The 11,892-nt window shown below is 42.3% G+C and overlaps 1 protein-coding gene across 1 annotated transcript in view; it reads left to right on the forward strand.

Annotated features, from left to right (window-relative positions):
- ATXN10 (ataxin 10) overlaps positions 1-11,892 on the forward strand; it is a 187,307-nt gene that overhangs the window by 96,736 nt on the left and 78,679 nt on the right. The window lies entirely within an intron of this gene.

Raw genomic sequence — 11,892 nt, forward strand, 5'->3', positions numbered from 1 at the left:
CATCAGAGGCCTTTCCTGTCCCCTACTGGTTAAAAGTCGGACCCTGCCATGCCCCCACCTCTCTGTCCCAGCTCTTTGGACCCTTCCTTTTCCCCAGGTTGGGCTCTTGCCTTTTTCTCTGTTCCTTCACTGCCACAGGTCAGACTGTCTTCATATGCACGCATTTACGGCACAGTTTTGGTTGGTTTTGTTTGCTCTGCTCTTTGCAATCCTAGAATGTAAGTACAGGGAGGGTAGGCAGGGACCATTTGTCTCTTCACCACTCTGGTGCTGGGAACAGCATAGCATGGTAGTAGAGTGGGCTCACTGAGTGAGCTGGTAAGCGTGGGAAGTCTTGAGGTGCCGGCTGTGTTAGGCTCTTAACCCTACCTCCCCCAGTGTCTTCCAGGCCCCCTTGCTTCTTATCTAAGGCTGCTACGTGTTATTGGAGAAAATTATAATACCTGACTTGTGAGTTCCATTCCAGAATTCGGCCAGCCAGTTTCTCCCTGGCCTCTCCGGCAGCCTCTCTACTTCTCCCTGATCCTGCAGCGCGTGCTTGAAATCCTTCCTCACGGTGCACACTCATCTTCAATACTGCAGCATCTGACCCTGACTTTAGACGCTTGCTTGCTAAGTCCAAACTCTGCAGGAATCATCTTCTCCTTCCCCCATTGCAGGGGAGTTCCCTCTCTGCAGGGCTAGATCCACCCCTACCCTCCCATCCTCACCCCCTCTCAGACAAGCCTTTTTGCCTGAGGCCCAGACCTTTCAGACTCCCTACTTTCACACTGCCTTCCTGCTCAGCACGTGATCAGGGCACCTGGTAAGATTCCGTGGAATTGTTTCCCTTAGCAAGGCTTCTGTTGTATAAAGTGTTTACAACTCCCCTCCTTTCCCCATGAGTTTGAGTCTCAGCTCTCAAAAGATATCTCCCTTGCGTCTGGCTAATCCAGGTTTGTTTGCCCTTGCCCTTTCAGGCTTCAGAATCCAACTCGCTCTTCACGAGCCTTTGTCTTTTACCAGTGGTAGTTTTGTTGACTTTTTACCCCATCATCCTTTGTTGGGTAGATTGAAGCTAAGATAGAGAGGTTTCTCTTTTTTGGTATCAAACCCTTTCATGCTTTGGCGAAGTGGAGCAAAGCAAAATTTGAGCACCCAAATAATTTCTTCAGAACGGTGTAAAATGAGACTCTCTGGATGGAACAAATAACATCCCTAAACCACACATATGTTTAGTAAGCTCTGGAGTTACTGGGAATTCACAGGCGCTTCTGTTCCACACACATTCTGTTGAATTCTCAGCATCAGACAGCTAGGATGTTAGTGCTGTCTGCTAGTGTCCTTGCGACCGTGGGGACATTTGTCTGTTTTAAATTGTATGTGGTTTTTATTCTGAACCTCTTCACATCTTCAGTATATGCTCTTCATTTTTCAGTTAATTCCCAACAGTCATTGTCACCAGTAATCTTATATTTTACAGTTTAAAGGATTATATGATAAACTTTCCATTTTATAAATGGTAAAAATCCCTTTCAGGATTTCTGATGAAACATGTTTGAAGAAACATGCTGGTTGGAAAGCAGCGCAGAGTAGGCCCCTGTGGAAACACTTCCGGGAGCCAAGGAGATTGCCATCTCATCGTGGGGCCCGTCCTGGAAGCCACTTCTTCCCCAAGGCAGTGGCTGGAGGAAAGATTTGACTGCGTGTGGGGATGATAAAGAGCAGGAGGTTGCAGCACATCATTGTAGGAAGGTACAGATAGGCTGCGAGGAGCATGACAAGTTTGAAAGCCACCAAGAGGGAGACAGAGCACTGGGGAGACTTGGCAGGCTTTGTAGTAAAGCTCAACTTTGCCAGTCGTTAGGAATTAGTTTAGAGGCATTAAAATGCTGCCCAGAATTTGAAAGATAAGCTTGTGCTCTGGTGAATTGTTCCTCTCTCTCTCCCCCTAATTCCTAATTGCAAGAAGTTGCTCTAGAGTCAGCTGGGACTGAGGGGTTGATTGTGGTGGATTTGCTCCCTCCTCCACCTGCACCTTGGCATTACCTAAGTTCCCCCTTCCTGGGTGCTCACATCTTTAGTGCAAATATTTTAAAAGCCCCTCCATGTCATAAATCACTCCTCAAATATAAATTACTTCCTAAAAATTGCAAATCTCTCCCTTGCTGTTCAAAATATTGGTGGTTCTCGTGAAGACCCTACTGAGATGGAAGTAGCCTACATGAAAATTGTATCTATTCGTACCATGTGTTTAGGTAAAAAGACTCAATTTCATTCAGATGGCATTTCTCCTTACATTAATTTACAAATTTAATATGATCTCAGTAATACCCTCAGGTTTTTGTTTTTTGTTTTTTTTTTTGAGCTAGATTAGTTGATTCTAAGTTTATTTATATAAATAAATGAGCAGTAATAGCCAGGAAATTCTCTGAGAAAGAAAAATAACAGCTAGTTCTACCAGATATTAAAAATGTTATACAGCTACCACTGTTCAAAACAGCCTGGCATTGGCACATGAAGGGGCTGACAGGCTATGGGACAGAGTAGAAAAATCCAGAAATAGATTCAAATATTTTTGGAAATATAGTGTATGTAAAGTGGCATCTCAGATCATTGGGAGGAAAAGAAGGATTATTTAAGAAAAGGTATAGGGACAAGGATATCCGCTACCTCTAGATCAGGGGTTCCCCAATCCCTGGGCCATGAACTTGTACTGGTCCATGGCCTGTTAGGAACCAGGCCACACAGCTGAGCTCTGCCTCTAGTCAGGTCGGCGGTGGCATTAGAGTCTCACAGGAGCGTGAACACTGTTGTGAATTGTGCACGCGAGGGATCAAGTTGCGTGCTCTCTGTGAGTGTCTAATGCCTGATGATCTGAGATGGAACAGTTTCGTCCTGAAGTCTTCCCCGCAGTCCCTCTTCCCCCAGGTCTATGGAAAAATTGTCTTCTATGAAATCAGTTCCTGGTGCCAAAAAGGTTGGGAATTCCTGCTTTAGATAAAATTGGATTCATCCCTTATAACATATATCAGTTTGAATGAACTCGAAATGGCACAGGTATAAATGTAACAGCACCTGAACCCATGCAGGTATTAGGAGAAAACATGAATGAGTTCCTTTATATAACCTCAGAGTCTGGAAGCATTAAAAGGTTGATAAATTTAAGTACATTAAAAAAAAGTTGGATGACAAAAAGCAAATAAGCACGTAAAATGATAAAGAAAAAATAGGGGAAAAGATTTGCAACTTAAATCACAAACAGAAAGCTAATATCCATAATACAAAGAGTTTCCAAAAATTAAGGAAAAAAACCAGTAGCCCTATGGAAAAATGGATACAAGATATGAATAGACAGTTTACAGAAAAATAAACGCAAAGGGCCCGAAACCAGTGAAACAGTGCTCAACTTTGCTCATAAAAAGAAAAAATGCACATCAAACTACTCACTGAGATGCCATTTTTCACCTGTTTGATATCAAATGTAGTTGGCAAGACCATAGGGCAACAAATATTCTCTTGCTGTGGTGGAAATGCCATCTTTGTAGATAGGAATGTGGTAGTGTCTGGTAAAATTCACATGCATTTGCTCTTTGACTCAACAGTCTTGCTTTTAGGATTCTGTACTAGAAACTAGTTCAAGACCATTAATTGCAACATTATTTCTTTTTTCTTTTTTTTTTTTTTTGAGACGGAGTCTTGCTCTGTCGCCCAGGCTGGAGTACAGTGGCCGGATCTCAGCTCACTGCAAGTTCCGCCTCCCAGGTTCACGCCATTCTCCTGCCTCAGCCTCCGAGTAGCTGGGACTACAGGCGTCCGCCACCTCGTCCCGGCTAGTTTTTTGTATTTTAGTAGAGACGGGGTTTCACAGTGTTAGCCAGGATGGTCTCGATCTCCTGACCTCGTGATCCGCCCGTCTCGGCCTCCCAAAGTGCTGGGATTACAGACTTGAGCCACCGCGCCCGGCTGCAACATTATTTCTTATTTCAAGGAGTTAGAAACAACCCAGGTGTCCATCATTAGGGGATATCTGGTATGTCCATATAATGAAATACAATGCGTTATCACAATGAATGAAGTAGACTTCTATATGTGCTGCAGAGTGATCTGAGTGGTTATTATTATGTGGAAACAGCAACCGCGGAACATTTTTATAGTATGCTATGTCTTGTGTGTAATATAGAGGTAGAAATAGGAATATATATACGTATTCATATATTTATATACATATATGTATATAATGTACATATGTGTGTGTATACACACATACACGCACCCCCCATTCATTTTTTGTATACAATTTAAAAAAGAAACCATGGAAGAATAAACTAAAAACTCATTTTAAAAATAGTTAACTTTAAGCGGAGAGGCCAGGGTGGAATAGACAGGGATAGAAATGAAAATTCTTTGAGTGTGCCTGTTTTACAGAATCACCTTGAAATCAGGTATATGTTTTACTTAATTAAAAAATTAAAGAGGAAATGAAATACAAATACAGTCTCTTCTTGAAAGAAAAAAGGGAGGAAAAAAGGAAGGAAGGAATCTGTGTATATCTCACAGAGAGGATATTTGAACAGATTTTAAAACATCATATTTTGACAATGTAATTCTAGTGGGATATAACCTAGGAACAGAAGAGCCACAGAGAAATTATAAACTGCATTTTGTTAGTAGCAACATTGGTATTGTTACTCTGAAATTCTTACACTATGTGTATGTGTACACACTGTTTTATATGCGTGTGCTACATACTTTATTTTAGAATAGAGAAAACAGATTATGTTAAAGCTGTTGGGAAGCAAGAATATCAGCATAATAAGCATACAAAGATAAAAGCAAAGAGGTGGAGTTTAAAACCCTTAAAGTTTGAGTTGGAAATAGCAGTATGAATTCATGGTTAGTGTTTTTCTTTCCAGAAAGTGCCTATTTCCTAGCCTTGTTCACTGAAAAGAACTAAAATCATTGAGCCCTGGTATCATCCAAATTGTGCTTTCTTAATATCATTTTTCTCTATAAGGAACCAGGCTCCTTGTAGATATGGCTGGTTCTAGGTGGGACAGGAAATGGGGAAGGTGGACCTCGGACATATAAGATATACAAGAAAGTTGCCAAAGTCTCCCCGCAGCTATGTCACAAGGACGCAGGACCCTTAAAGAGTTGTCCATTGTCCAAAGCAGGAGTCGTTTGAGGATGAAAAAAAAAATGTAGTGGATTGAAGCACATAAAAACACAAAAATCCGTATGTTCGTAACGATGCTAAGAATGTATGCAGTAAGTATGATACCACCTGTGAAGTTTTCTTGCTAAAACAAATTAATTGCAACCAAATCAAACCTCTAGATCTGCCAGTTTAGAGAAAGGTGAGAGAGGAGCATGTTAAAGAAAATGTAATCACCAAATCCAGAGGGCAGAAAAATTGATAAGACAAACAGCCAGCTTGCTCAGTGACAGATGGCTTGAAAGGAGTGGGGAGGAACATACCTTTACAGATTAAAACGATTTAGGAGGCACAGCAAGCAGATGCTCTGTGTTGACTTTGTTGGAGTGCTGATTTGAACAAATCAGTTGTAAAGGACATTTTTGAGATGTTCATGGAGAGATGTTCATGGATATTTGAACATGGACTGGCTCTTAGGTAATATTAAGAAATTGAAATTAATCTTTCTAGGCAAAACAATGGCAATCTGGTTATTTTTGTTAAGGTGCTATCTGTTAGAAATACCGAGGTGTTAGTTGGTGAAATGATTCGCTGAAATTTATTTTAAATACTCTTGGTGGGAAAAAGTGTGAGAAGAAGACAGATGAAACAAGTTGACAACATGGTGGTTTTTGAAGCCGAATGTTGGGTGTGTGAGTATGTATTATACTTCTCTCTCTCTGTACTTTGTGGTATGTTTGGAAATTTTCATTTTTAAAAATGGTTAAAAATTTTTAAAGAGTTGTTATTGTTGTTGACCCAAGGTCGAGAGCTCTTGGTGGGCAGGGGAATCATCATGGAAACTGAAAGGCAGCTTTATCAACAGGGTAACGTGTGCAGATGGTGCCGTTCATCCCCCCTCCCCCATGTAGACACATTTTTGTTGTTATATTCATAGATACAACAGACGTTTCTACAGGATCTGCTTGGTACAGGGCACTGTGCTAGGTAGATGGGAGAATCGAGCATGAAATGGGCAGAATCCTGCCCTATGAGGGCACAGAAGGCCCCCCAGTGCCATAGTATAGGGGGAGTGGAGATGGCTTGGAAAAGAGGTCACCATGGAGTTGGGCCTTGAGGAAGGGTGGGCAGCAGTTATGTGGCGATGAAGAGAACATTCCAGAGGAATGCATTACACCAGCAGAGGTACAGAGGAAGAAAGGTAAAGGGTCAGTATAGATTTGGCTGAAGCTAGAGAGAATCTCAAATAGACTTGGTCAAGAAAAGTAGACCAAGGCTGATTCCCTAGGACCTTGAAGCCAGCCTTGGGTGTCCTCCTGGCCAGGAACCACACCTCTTTTCTCTTGCCTTCTTGAGTAGCCTGGTAAGATGTCTGCCAGGTGCTCAGAAAATGTCTGATGAATGAATTTATTCTGTATGCAGTAGAGTATGATCTGAACAAAAACTCTTAAGAGTGTCAGGAAGTTAAAAAATATAAAAAATTTTCTGATGGAACGTAAGTTATAAACATGTTGGTTGAATAAAAATTAAATGTTACCACAAGTATTTTGTCACTCTATAAATACAGTTCTAAATAAAGGTTCTCAGATGCAGTTTCACAGAGCAGGCTGTGGCCCAGATGGCAAGACTAAGAGCTGAAGAAGGGTGGCTTAGAGTTTCTAGACCGGTAATGGCTACTGTTTCTTGAGAAATGATTATGTGTCAAGCTCTGTGCTTTCTGTATGCCATTTACCTAGGAGAGGTGTTACTCCTGTCTTACACATGAGAAACCAAAGTCAAAAGTAATTTGCCCAAGCAATTCACAGCAAATATAATTGAAACCCTTATCTGTTTAAATCCCATCTTAAACAGAGTTTTTAAAAATGTAGGTTGCATCCGATTAACAAGATATGAAACAAATTCTCTGGTCATAACCAGAATTTTTTAAAAACGAGACAAGATAAGGACACATTGTAATAAGTACTGTCCCTGGTTGGGACAGGTGATGTGTAAAAGGGGGGGTATGTGATGAGTGTATACACTAATGGGACACACACGTGTGTTTCTGTATGTGTCTGTGAATGTGTGTGTGTATTAGGTTGCAATGCAAATGTGTTTCTTACAATGAGATAAATTCATCCAGAGCAGAGGGGACTCTGGATGAGCTGGATGATAGACAGACTTGGGCTCTGAGGCCTCCCAGAATGGACCAGACCTGAGGGCTTTCCACAGAGCCACGTCCACATGTGCGAGAGCCACTGATGGTTCTCGGCCTGTCTGAGGCAACAAACTTGTAAGCATGAGAGCTCACTGCAGCTGGGCTCAGCCCAGGATCTCAAGAGGGCTTCTCAAAGGAAGGGGAATTAAGGGCAGGATCCAGCCACCTCACATTCTCCATGCCTGGCCGTTTAGTCAGTGAATTGTTCAATTTGGTCCCATGGCCTGGGAATACCCGCAGATTCCCTCCCTGATCCCTGTGTAGCTTTTCAGGAAGTGCTCACTTGGAGAGAGAGGACAGGGCCACAGAGCCTTCTCAGAGAGAAGAACCTAGATCCATCCTGGGGGCACTCGAGGCCAGCCCTTTTGGCTCTCTGAGGCTGTCTTCTTCCCTCCGATGCAAAATAGTACAGCCACTCTGGAAAACACCCTGGCAGTGTCCTCTACAATTCAACATATACTGTCACACAACCCTGCCGTCTCCCTCCTAAGTATTTACCCTGGAGAAGTGAAAACAGGTTCACACAAAAACCTCTACACACAGATGTTCACAGAAGCTTTATTTATGGTAGCCAAAAGCTGAAAGCAACCCAAATGTTCTTTAATGGTTGAATGCATTAACAATGGTACATCCATACAATGGAATACAACTCTGCACATCCTTGTCAGCACTTGGTATTGTCAGTATTTTTAATTTAACCATTCTAATAAGTGTGTAGTGGTATCTCATTTTGTTGTAGTTTTTATTGTCCTAATGGCTAATGATGTTGGACGTTTTTTCGTATGCTTAATTTGCCACCTTGGGTCTTCTTCTTCTTTTTTTTTTTTTTGAGATGGAGTCTTGCTCTGTTGCCCTGGCTGGAGTGCAATGGTATGATCTTGGCTCACTGCAGCCTCCGCCTCCCAGGTTGAAGTGATTCTCCTGCCTCAGCCTCCCGAGTAGCTGGGATTACAGGCACGCACCACCATACCGAGCAAATTTTTGTATTTTAGTAGAGACAAGGTTTCACCATGCTGGCCAGGCTGGTCTTGAACTCCTGACCTTCAGTGATCCACCCACCTCGGCCTCCCAAAGTGTTGGAATTACAGGGGTGAGCCACCGTGCCTGGCCTGAGTCTTCTTTGGTGACGTATCTGTTCCAGTCTTTTCTTTATTTTGAAATTGAGTTGTTTTCTTTCTGTCTTAATTTTAATTTTTTTTAAAAGAGAAGGGGTCTTGCTGTGTTGCCCAGGCCAACCTCAAATTCCTTGGCCTCAAGCCATCCTCCTGCTTTGGCCTCCTGAGGAGCTGAGCCTACAGGTACTTGCCACTGTGCCCGGCTGGATTGCTTTGTTATTGCAGAATTTTGAGCATTCTTTGTGTATTCTGGTTACAGGTTCTTTGTCAGAGATGTGATCCATAGTATTTTTTTCAGTTGGTAGCCGACATTTTCATTCTCTTAGCAGTGTGTTTGGCAGAGCAAGAGTTAAAATTTTTGAAGTTGACTTTCTCAATTTTTGTCTTTTATGAATCATACTTTTCATGTCATTTTAAGAACTCTATCCCTAATTCAAAATCACGAGAATTTTGTCATAGATTTTCTCCCTAAAATTTTGTAGTTTTATGTTTTCTGTTTAGATCTAGGATCCATTTGAGTTAGTCTCTCTGTAAGGTGTGAAGAAGGTTAGGTCGTCAAGGCTCATTGTTTTGCAAGTGGATGATGAATTATTCCAGCAGCCATTTGTTAAAAAGACTGTCCTTTTTGTTCATTGAATTGCTTTTGCACCTTTGTCAAAGATCAAATGGCCCAATTTGTGTGGGTCTATTTCTGGATATGCTATTCTGTTCCATTGATCTTTGTGCCTGTCTCTTCACCAGTACAACATTGTCTTTATTACTGTCGACTTAACGGTAAATCTTAAAATTGGGTAGTGTGATTCCTCCAACTTTATTTTAGCGATTTAATCTTCTGTAGCCTTCCATGTAAATTTTAGAATAGCTTTTTCATAACTGTATAAAACTCTGCTGTGATTGTGATTGGAATTGCATGAAATATACAGCTCACTTTGGGGGAAATCATTGTCTTACTATGTTGAGTCTTCCAATCCATGAACCAGGAATGTCTTTTTATTTAGATCTTCTCTGATGCCTTTCATCAGTGTTTTCTCATTTTCAGCATGTAGATCCTGTATATGCTTTGTTAGATTTATTTTTAGCACAGTGGTTGCTTGGTACCCATAGGGTATTCGTTCCAGGACCCTTGTGGCTACCAAAAATGGATGTTGAAGTCCCTGATACAAAATGGTGTAGTATTTGCATATTCATCTATGTACATCCTCCCGTATACTTTAAACCATCTGTAGACTTCTTATAATACCCAATACATATAAATGCTGTGTGCATAGTTGCTGTACTGTATTTAAAAAAAATTTTTCCCCCCAGATATTTTTGATCTCAGTTGAATTAGTCTCAGGCTATGGAACCCAGGGATACAAGGGCTGACCATGTATAACATGTGGTGGGGGAGCAACTGTACATGTTATTTTTTAAAAACAGCCAGTTCCTGGTTATTCATCTAGCATGTGGACATATGGTTAACTTTTGCGTTGACCTTGTCTCCTATGGCCTTGCTCAACTGGTTCATTCTAGGAGATTTGAAAAATAGATTCTCTGGGATTCTCTACATAAACAATCATATCCGGTGAATAAGGATGAAGTTTTATTTCTTCCTTTCCAATATTTGTATGTCTTTTATTGCCATTTTGTGTCTCATTGAGTCACAAGCCTTACTTGATCATGCTGTGATGGCCCTGCCTGCCTTCTTCTCTGTGGGGGTTAAATGGGAACAGAACCTACTTTTTACTGAATGAAGAATTATTTATTTATTTATTTTTTGAGATGGGGTCTCACTCTGTCACGCAGGCTGGAGTGTAGTGCTGCAATGTCAGCTCACTGCAACCTCCGCCTCCCAGGTTCAAGTGATTCTCCTGCCTCAGCCTCCCAAGTAACTGGGATTACAGGCACGCACCACCATGCCTAGCTAATTTTTGTATTTTTAGTAGAGACGGGGTTTCACCATGTTGGCTAGGCTGGGCTCGAACTCTGACCTCAGGTGATCCACCCGCCTTGGCCTCCCAAAATGCTGGGATTACAGGTGTGAGCCACCGTGCCTGGCCTGAATGAAGAATTACTAAACCTGAAGAGACAGTAAAAAATAATCACAAGGAAAACAAAACCACAGAAAGAAAAAAGAAATGACCTAATGTTTGTTTTGTTTTGTTCTTCCATTGGAAGAACAAGCGAAAGATGGGTTTATCCACAGGTTTATTTCTATGTAATGATTTCCCATTAGTGGGATACTATGTAGATTTCTCATTGCAGTCCTTTCTGGGTAGAGAGAATGGCCAGTAGAATCAAATTGTAAGAAACATGAAACCATCAAAACAGCCCCTTTTCAGGTCTTGCAGACAGAAAGAACCATTTGGTGCTATGTGCTTCAGCCAGCACCATTTCCGTGTGTGCATGTGTGCACTGGCATTCTGGGAAGCGCTGTGACAGCCTATTAATGTCGGGGAGTGGCCCTGCCTTAGTAGGCATGGTGTGGCACCTGCTTCCTACTTGGCATTTCTGCCGGGGGAGTCTTTGGCCTCCATAACTCTGTGACTGTTGACCATGGCCATCTGTCCAATAGAGTGAGAGCAGGAACTGTACCTGTCTGGAATGGCGGCCTGTCCCTGCCAGTCCCTGCATTGCTATTTTGGAGTGAGACAGATAATGCAGACACAGCGTGCGAGCAAGCAGTCCTGTGGGAGAGCTCCAGGTCTCCTGTTCCTTACGGTGGAAATAAAATCTGCCTTGGAGGCAGAGGGGAACTACTGCTTTGATGTAAGAGATCACTATTATGAAATTCCAGATGTCCACCTGACACCTCCCTGCCTCTCCAGTCCTGACCAGTGTTGTACAGCAAAGGATCCCAACCCTAGGAAATCTTCCATGTCAGGTTCCTGAGAAGGAGAAAGGATGTTTAACATTTTTCACAAAATAAAGGCAGGGGGGCCAGACGCGGTGGCTCACGCCTATAATCCCAGCACTTTCGGAAGCTGAGGCGGGCGGATCACTTGAGGCCAGGAGTTTGAGACCAGCCTGGCCACCATGGTGAAACCCTGTCTCTACTAAAAATACAAAAACTAGCTGGGTGTGGTGGCGCACGTTTGTAATCCCAGCTACTGGGGATGCTGAGGCAGGAGAATCACTTAAACCCAGGAGGCGGAGGTTGCAGGTTGCAGTGAGCTAAGATCATGCCAGTGCACTCCAGCCTGGGTGACAGAGTGAGACTCTGTCTCAAAGCAAACAAATAAATAAGAAAAGGCAGGGGGTGGGAAAACATTAAAGTCTTTTGTTTTGTTTTGTTTTGTTTTGTTTTGTTTTGCTTTTCCCCCATCCCTTTTTCTGGTAGTTTGTGAAACTTTAGTGTTGTATTACCAGAAGCAGTTATGCACTCTGCAGATTTTAAGACTCCACCATTTCTAGAGGTGGGAATTTTGGTCTGGGGCCTTCTTTGAGAAACACTGGCCATCAGT

Source organism: Rhinopithecus roxellana, chromosome 13, assembly GCF_007565055.1.
Source record: "Rhinopithecus roxellana isolate Shanxi Qingling chromosome 13, ASM756505v1, whole genome shotgun sequence".
Taxonomy (NCBI): domain Eukaryota; kingdom Metazoa; phylum Chordata; class Mammalia; order Primates; family Cercopithecidae; genus Rhinopithecus; species Rhinopithecus roxellana.